This window comes from Aegilops tauschii, chromosome 7 (genome assembly GCF_002575655.3).
Source record: "Aegilops tauschii subsp. strangulata cultivar AL8/78 chromosome 7, Aet v6.0, whole genome shotgun sequence".
Lineage (NCBI taxonomy): Eukaryota > Viridiplantae > Streptophyta > Magnoliopsida > Poales > Poaceae > Aegilops > Aegilops tauschii.
In genome coordinates, this window is record NC_053041.3 from 17,657,214 (window position 1) to 17,665,560 (window position 8,347).

The following is an 8,347-nucleotide window of genomic DNA, read 5'->3' on the forward strand; positions in this document are numbered from 1 at the left end:
AGTTTAATACGCAGAAACACTTAAAACACATGATAGTCATTTTGTAAATACATGATGAACATTTTTTTCAAATACATGACGAATATTTTTCAAACATGAGGCGAACATTTTTATGAGAATTTTGTATTATCTAATACAGTTTTCCCGAAAAATAACCCAATTTACCATTCCTCACGAAAAGTTAAATAAAAAAATCCGAAGAAAATAAACTCACACCGGAGACTTAGGCCCATCTCATGTAAGCCTCATGTTTTCGTCCAATAGAGTGTCCAAGGCACACAACGGTACCCAACTGGGCCGGCCCTTTGGGGCTGTAGCACGGCTCAAACTTCTTGGAAAGCAGTGAATATGTTTTGAAAACACATTTTTTCAAGCTTTTTTACATTTTTTCAGAATGCAAACATTTTTTTTGAAAAAGGTGAATTATTTTTGAATTCCGAACATGTCTTAACAATTGTGAACAATTTTTTTAATTTTTGATTTTTTTAAATTGGGAACAATCTTTGAGACCATGAACATTTTTTTAACATTTTATAATTTATTCAATTTGTGAACAAATTTATAAAATGGGAACATCTTTTGAGATACACCAAAATTTTAAAATACTAGGCAATTCCCCGTGCGTTGCAACGGGAGTATAATCATTCTAATAGATTAGCCCGTGACTGCACGTCTATTATTATATTGATGCACTAAAATCTTAACAAGTTTTTGTATGCAATCACCATGACTACCTGTCATTTTATTGTTAACCACTTATGATTAGGTAAGAATTTAATAACTTATCAAACAAAATACGTTTTTATTTTAGTAAGTTAATAAAACATGAGACAATTAATTCTATTTTAGGGAGAATGGATGGGAGGAAAAATGAGAGAGGAGAAGAAAAGAGTGGGACGTATATAAGTAAGGTTAGACGAAAGAGATGTGAAATTACTATATTATGTTTTTTTAAGTAGTAGAGATTTCTTTTGAATAAATGAACATTTTTACATTAAGCAATGAACATTTTTATATTAAGCAATGAAACATTTTATATTAAGCAATGAACATTTTCACAATATGCGATGATATGTTTTTACAAACAGTACATGAACACTTTGCAAATATGTGACAAACAATTTTCAAATACACGACAATCAATTTAATACGCAGAAACACTTACAACACATGATGAGCATTTTGCAAATACACGATGAACATTAAATTTTGCAAATACATGATGAATATTTTTCAAATATGTGGTGACCATTTTTATGTGCATTTTTGTATTATCTATAATATAGTTTTCCAGAAAAATAACCCAATTTACCATTTCTTAAGAAAAGATGCAAGCATTCAAAGAAAACCAAACTCAAACCGGAGACATGGGCCCGTCTCATGTAAGCCTCGTGCAGGCTTTAGTTCGTCCATTTGAGTGTCCAAGGCACATAACAGTACCCAACTCTGCCGGCCCTTTAGAAGGCACAGTAGCAGAAGTGCATGCTGACTGTAGCACGGTTCAAACTGTTTTGAAACCAGTGAACATGTTTTGAAAACAACTTTTTTTCAAGCTTGTTTACATTTTTTCAAAATTCAAACATTTTTTTAAAAAAGTGAAGATTTTTGAATTCCGAACATTTCTTAACGATTGTGAACAATTTTTTGAATTTCTGAACATTTTCCGACATTGGGAACAATCTTCGAGACCATGAACATTTTCAAATATTTTTATAATTTATTGAATTTGTGAAAATTTTGAAAAATGGGAACATCTTTTGAGATACATCAAACTTTTAAAATACTAGACAATTGCCCGTGCGTTGCAACAGGAGTATAAACATTATATTAGATTAGCCCATGACTGCACATCTATTATTATATTGATGCGTTAAAATCTTATCAAGTTTTTGTATGCAATCGCCGTGATTTACTTGTCATTTTATTGTTAAGCACATATTATTTGGTAAGAATTTAATAACTTTCCAAACAAAATATGTTTTTATTTTGGTAAGTTAATAAAAGATGAGACAATTAATCCTATTCTAGGGACGGGAGAAAAAAGAGAGATGAGGGGAAAATGGGAGAGGTGAAGAAAAGAGTGGGATGTATATAAGTTAGGTTGGACGAAAGAGAGGTGGAATGGGAACCTTACGTTCTATGTATGTAGTAGAGATTTCTTGCTTTATTTCTTTTGAATAAATGAAGATTTTTATATTAAGCAATGAACAATTTTATATTAAGCAATGAACATTTTCACAATATTCGATGATAAGTTTTTACAAAGAGTAGATGAACACTTTGCAAATATGTGACAAACATTTTTCCAGTGCGTGACGATCAGTTTAATACGCAGAAACACTTACAACACATGATTAGCATTTTGCAAATACACGGTGAACATTTTTTTCAAATAAGTGACGAATATTTTTCAAATATGCGGCGAACATTTTTATGAGCATTTTGTATTATCCATAATATAGTTTTCCAGAAAAATAACCTAATTTACCATTTCCTAAGAAAAGTTAAATACAAAAATTCCAAAGAAAAGCAAACTCAAACCGGAGACTTGGGCCCGTCTCATGTAAGTCTCGTGTAGGCTTTAGTTCGTCCAATGTATCCAAGGCACATAACGGTGCCCAACTGTGCCGGCCCTTTGGAAGGCAGAGTAGTAGAAGTGCATGGGACTGTAGCGTGGTTCAAACTTTTTTGTAACCAGTGAACATGTTTTCAGAAACACATTTTTTCAAGCTTGTTTACATTATTTCAAAATGCAAACATTTTTTTGAAAAAGTTGAAGATTTTTTTAATTCCAAACATCTCTTAACAATTGTGAACAATTTTTGGAATTTCTTAACATTTTTGGAAATTGGGAAAAATCTTCGAGACCATGAACATTTCTTAAGTATTTTTATAATTTATTGAATTTTGTACAAATTTGAAAAATGGGAACATCTTTTGAGATACATTGAACTTTTAAATAGTAGACAATTGCCCGTGCGTTGCAACGGGAGTATAAACATTCTAGTAGATTAGCCCATGACTGCACGTCTATTATTATAGTGATGCGCTAAAATCTTAGCAAGTTTTTGTATTCAATCACCATGATTTACCTGTCATTTTAATGTTAAGCACTTATTCTTTGGTAAGAATTTAATAACTTACCAAACAAAATATGTTTTTATTTTGATAAGTTAATAAAAATTGAGACAATTAATTCTATTTTAGGGAGAATGGATGGGAGAAAAATCAGAGATAGGGGGAAAAATGAAAGAGGAGAAGAAAATGGTGGGACGTATATATGGAAGTTTGAACGAAAGAGAGGTGAAATGGGAATCTTACGTTTTTTAAGTAGTAGAGAGATATATATGTTTGCACCTCTCACATGTTTTGTTCTGTGTAATCGTTGGCCATAGCTCACTCCATCACACATGTCTGCTACCTAGTCTATCGTGTGTGATAAGCCAAGGTACCACCAACGGTTATTCATGAGCTTTGCTACATACACGGACAGATGACAACGGGCTTTTACGGGGAAGCTTATCTGGGATTTTTCGGTTATCCATTATCGACGTACCACTGGGATTTAAAAGACAACATTGGAGCGGAACGGGTCTTCGATTAAAACATGAGCAGGGAAGAATTACTCTGCATGGAATCACACAAAAAATGGGGTCTTCACGGTCCATTCGGAGTACCACCTGGAGATGGAGACAAAGAGGCGGCTGGCTGGGACTGCAGATTGTTCATCCTCGGTCTCGGCTCACCGCGGATGGCTCCGATGTCACTGGCAAGGAAAAGTTAGATTGACCTCTATTTCTTGTAAAGTGGTTGTGGCAGGAACAAGGGAATGATTTCTGTGGATACTACGTTTGCGAGTCTATCCGCCACACGATCTGTGAGCGGGGCTACTCTGACGAACAATATGAAGTGCGTAAGCAATAATATTCACAATTTTATTTTATTACCATCATTTGTGTCGAGTTTCTTTTATTCATATATATATGTATTGACCCCCTTCTTCAAATTAGATCTTTCGGATGCGGGATGAACTACTAGCACCATATCGTATGCGAGCAATTCAAGAGGAATTGGCGGCATTCTTCCTTGACCACGTGATCGCTGAAAATGAAGAATACTATATGGACCCTGTGTTCTTACAATTTAATTAGGAGATTATATTGTAAGAGATAATTATTGTATATATGTAGCCGGTAGTGTCAGATAGATATATGAGAACTTGTTGTTCGACCAATCTCTCGGAGAAGGAGAGGTGGTCGATATCACTTCTCTTTGTATGCATATGTTCATGATGATCTTCTGTTTCCTTCATTTGCTTACTAGCTAGCGTGTCTAGTCCTCTCCATACGTATATAGTACGTAGCGTCGACCAAGCACGGAGATAAGAGAGGACACTTCTCTCTATTAATTAGCTAGCTAACAGAATATATGAAACACCTAAATTAGCCCCCCAAAACCCCCCAACCCCCCCTTTTAAAAAAAAACAAAAACCACAGCCCCTGAAATGCTGACGCGTGGATGCCTATTGGTCCCGGTTGGTGACATCAACCGGGACAAAAGGCCCTGCCTATTGGTCCCGGTTGGTGTCACCAACCGGGACCAAAGGCCCCCCTGACTGGGCTGGCAGCAGCGGCCACGTGGAGGACCTTCTGTCCCGGTTCGTGTAAGAACCGGGACTAAAAGGTCGTTACTAAAGCCCTAACCCTTTAGTCCCGGTTCAGGTATCCGCCCCCGTCGGCCCTCGTCCTGTCTATGATTCGGATGTGGTATATATTATCTTTTTATAACTATTTGGTTCATTTATTGTTTATGACAATTATGCCGACCAACGTGACATATATTTTTTTATGTAGGAGGTGGTTGATCCGTAAATTCCAACCGACCCTATTGTCGAGAGGTTAAATTTAGTCGAAGAAGAAAACAATTATTTGAAGGAAAAAATAAATAAGATTGAGGAGGAGAAGATGATATTGGAGTTGCATGTTGCGGATGTCGTCGATGATCACAAGATCAAGATGGATGCAATGCGGTTGAAGATTAGAAAGATTAGAAAATATGCCATTCATACCGAGGCTTGGTATCATTATGCCGTTGGATCAATTGTTACCTTAGTTGTGATTATGATCGCATTTGTTGTTGCATTGAAAGGTTTTACATAGTTTCAATGTATGGTTTAACTAGATGCTCTGGAGAGCTATATGTTGTTCAGTTTGAACTATGTATGTACTTTGGTTTTAATGTGATGATGAACTACTATTAATTTGGTCACTTATCTCTATCCAGCAGAAAATAATCAGTAAATGCATGAAAAATAACAAATGAAGTCAGAAAGGGTTGAAAATTTATGATGTGGCTTTGAATGGTGCATTTTGAACACAGGAAAACTATGGAGTTCAAATAAGTTCAAAAAAATGAAATCCCTTTGTAACAGACGAGTTTTCGCATGAAACCCTGATACTTCGAAAGAGATTGTCCGTTTTGTACACGAAGTGCATCCAGTTTTTGCCGTAAGCCTCTCTACTTTCTTGCACATGCTATGTGGGTGAAATGATGATACCATGCCAACTTTCAACCTTTTCAGAGTTCATTTGTAGTGCTTTTCAATTTGAGGGTCTTATAGATGAAAAAATTAGTAAATGCATGAAAAATAACAAATGAAGTCAGAAAGGGTTGAAAATTGATGATGTGGCTTTGGATGGTGCATTTTGAACACAGAAAAACTATGGAGTTCAAATAAGTTCCAAAAAATGAAATCCCTTGTAACAGACGAGTTTCCGTATGAAACCCTGATACTTCAAAAGAGATTGTCCGTTTTGTACATGAAGTGCATCCAGTTTTTGCCGTAAGCCTCTCTACTTTCTTGCACATGCTATGTGGATGAAATGATGATACCATGCCAACTTTCAACCTTTTCAGAGTTCATTTGTAGTGCTTTTTCAATTTGAGGGTCTTATAGCTGAAAAAAAATCAGTAAATGCATGAAAAATAACAAATGAAGTCAGAAAGGGTTGAAAATTGATGATGTGGCTTTGAATGGTGCATTTTGAACACAGAAAAACTATGGAGTTCAAATAAGTTAAAAAACATGAAATCCTTTTGTAACAGACGAGTTTCCGTATGAAACCCTGATACTTCGAAAGAGATTGTCCGTTTTGTACACGAAGTGCATCCAGTTTTTGCCGTAAGCCTATCTACTTTCTTGCACATGCTATGTGGGTGAAATGATGATACCATGCCAACTTTCAACCTTTTCAGAGTTCATTTTAGTGCTTTTCTATTTGAGGGTCTTATAGCTCAAACTAATCAGTAAATGCTTGAAAAATAAGAAATGAAGTCAGAAAGGGATGAAAACTGATGATGTGGCTTTGAATGGTGCATTTTGACCAAAAAAAAACTATGGACTTCAAATAAGTTCAAAAACATGAAATCCCTTTGTAACAGACGAGTTTCCGTATGAAACCCTGATACTTCGAAAGAGATTGTCCGTTTTGTACACGAAGTGCATCCAGTTTTTGCCGGAAGCCCTCTACTTTCTTGCACATGCTATGTGGGTGAAATGATGATACCATGCCAACTTTCAACCTTTTCAGAGTTCATTTGTAGTGCTTTTCTATTTGAGGGTCTTATAGCTCAAAATAATCAGTAAATGCATGAAAAATAACAAATGAAGTCAGAAAGGGTTGAAAATTAATGATGTGGCTTTGAATGGTGCATTTTGAACACAGAAAACTATGGAGTTCAAATATGTTTAAAAACACGAAATCCCTTTGTAACAGACGAGTTTCCGTATGAAACCCTGATACTTCGAAAGAGATTGTCCGTTTTGTACACGAAGTGCATCCAGTTTTTGCCGTAAGCCTCTCTACTTTCTTGCACATGCTATGTGGATGAAATGATGATACCATGCCAACTTTCAACCTTTTCAGAGTTCATTTGTAGTGCTTTTCAATTTGAGGGTCTTATAGCTCAAAATAATTAGTAAATGCATGAAAAATAACAAATGAAGTCAGAAAGGGATGAAAATTGATGACATGGCTTTGAATGGTGCATTTTGAACACACAAAAACTATGGAGTTCAAATAAGTTCAAAAACATGAAATCCCTTTGTAACGGACGAGTTTTCGTATGAAACCCTGATACTTCAAAAGAGATTGTCCGTTTTGTACACGAAGTGCATCCAGTTTTTGCCGTAAGCGTCTCTACTTTCTTGCACATGCTATGTGGGTGAAATGATGGTATCATGCCAACTTTCAACCTTTTCAGAGTTCATTTGTAGTGCTTTTCAATTTGAGGGTCTTATGGCTGAAAAAATCAGTAAATGCATGAAAAATAACAAATGAAGTCAGAAAGGGTTGAAAATTGATGACGTGGCTTTGAATGGTGCATTTTGAACACAGAAAAACTATGGAGTTCAAATAAGTTCAAAAAAATGAAATCCCTTTGTAACAGACGAGTTTCCGTATGAAACCCTGATACTTCGAAAGAGATTGTCCGTTTTGTACACGAAGTGCATCCAGTTTTTGCCGGAAGCCCCTCTACTTTCTTGCACATGCTATGTGGGTGAAATGATGATACCATGCCAACTTTCAACCTTTTCAGAGTTCATTTGTAGTGCTTTTCTATTTGAGGGTCTTATAGCTCAAAATAATCAGTAAATGCATGAAAAATAAGAAATGAAGTCAGAAAGGGATGAAAATTGATGATGTGGCTTTGAATGGTGCATTTTGAACACAGAAAAACTATGGAGTTCAAATAAGTTCAAAAACATGAAATCCCTTTGTAACAGACGAGTTTCCGCATGAAACCCTGATTACTTCGAAAGAGATTGTCCGTTTTGTACACAAAGTGCGTCCAGTTTTTGCCGTAAGCCTCTCTACTTTCTTGCACATGCTATGTGGGTGAAATGATGATATCATGCCAACTTTCAACCTTTTCAGAGTTCATTTGTAGTGCTTTTCAATTTGCGGGTCTTATGGCTGAAAAAAATCAGTAAATGCATGAAAAATAAAAAATGAAGTCAGAAAGGGTTGAAAATTGATGATGTGGCTTTGAATGGTGCATTTTGAACACAGAAAAACTATGGAGTTCAAATAAGTTCAAAAAAAAACTGAAATCCCTTTGTAACAGACGAGTTTCCGTATGAAACCCTGATACTTCGAAAGAGTTTGTCCGTTTTGTACACGAAGTGCATCCAGTTTTTGCCGTAAGACTCTCTACTTTCTTGCACATGCTATGTGGGTGAAATGATGATACCATGCCAACTTTCAACCTTTTCAGAGTTCATTTGTAGTGCTTTTCAATTTGAGGGTCTTATAGCTCAAAATAATTAGTAAATGCATGAAAAATA